The sequence below is a fragment of the Triticum dicoccoides genome, chromosome 4B, assembly GCF_002162155.2.
Source record: "Triticum dicoccoides isolate Atlit2015 ecotype Zavitan chromosome 4B, WEW_v2.0, whole genome shotgun sequence".
NCBI classification, from domain to species: Eukaryota; Viridiplantae; Streptophyta; class Magnoliopsida; order Poales; family Poaceae; genus Triticum; species Triticum dicoccoides.
The window spans coordinates 438,669,945-438,670,886 of NC_041387.1; positions in this window are offsets into that span (position 1 = coordinate 438,669,945).

Below are 942 nucleotides of genomic sequence, written 5' to 3' on the forward strand. Positions count from 1 at the left end.
TCCGATACCAGAATAGAGCATTAGGAAGGTGGCCCGTGAATTAAATATGAAGCCAAGCGCGAGGAATAACGCTGACAACAGGGTGTACAGGAGAGTCAGGTTTCGATCCTGTGGAACTGTGGGTTATGGGCCCACCATGTGGTTGAAAGTAGGAAGGGGGCCGACATTTTGCACGGTCATGATAGTAAGGCGTGTCAAAGGGTAGCCTGTCAGATATGTCGGCAACAACATCGATACCAAGGGCGAGGGACGAAGAGAACCAATTCCTGCTCGTTGAACGAGGCGGACCAATAGGCAAAGTTCTCGTCCATCGGTGGCTACCGGAATGTCATCAACAATAGTAACAGGGTTACACCAGACAAGATGGTACACCGAGGTGTTTACTTGAGCAGGAATATTACTGCTTAGATCATATAGATCACAAGAAAGGTTAAACAAAACAATGGAAAGAAAAATGTGATCATCAGGTTTAATCAAAACAATGGGGAGGAAAATGTGTATACACTCATATTTCAGGGGTAATTCCTTCCCAAGGACAAGCAGAGGATGATATCCATGATAGGATATAACGTAGAAAACCCTTCAGGAGAGGGGAGAGAAATATCATGACATTACCCATACAACGTAGTTAGGATAAATGATAAATAAAATTTAGCATCGTGCTTCAAATGTTCCTGTTGAAAATCGAAGTACCATTGACATGCTTCGAGATAGCCTTGACATGGTCTTCGTGTGAAGATCAGACTTTGGTAACACGAAGGATCCATCAGGAATATCTTGTAGAATAAGTCTTACAATTTCCTCATGGATGAATGGATAACCTTGCTGAAAAGGAATCTATAATGATAGGTCCTCCAGCCGGGGGGGGGGGTGCTAGGCATGACATCATGTTACCGGGTCATCAAAGGATCAATATCATAACTCTTGGAAAGTTGTCCTAAC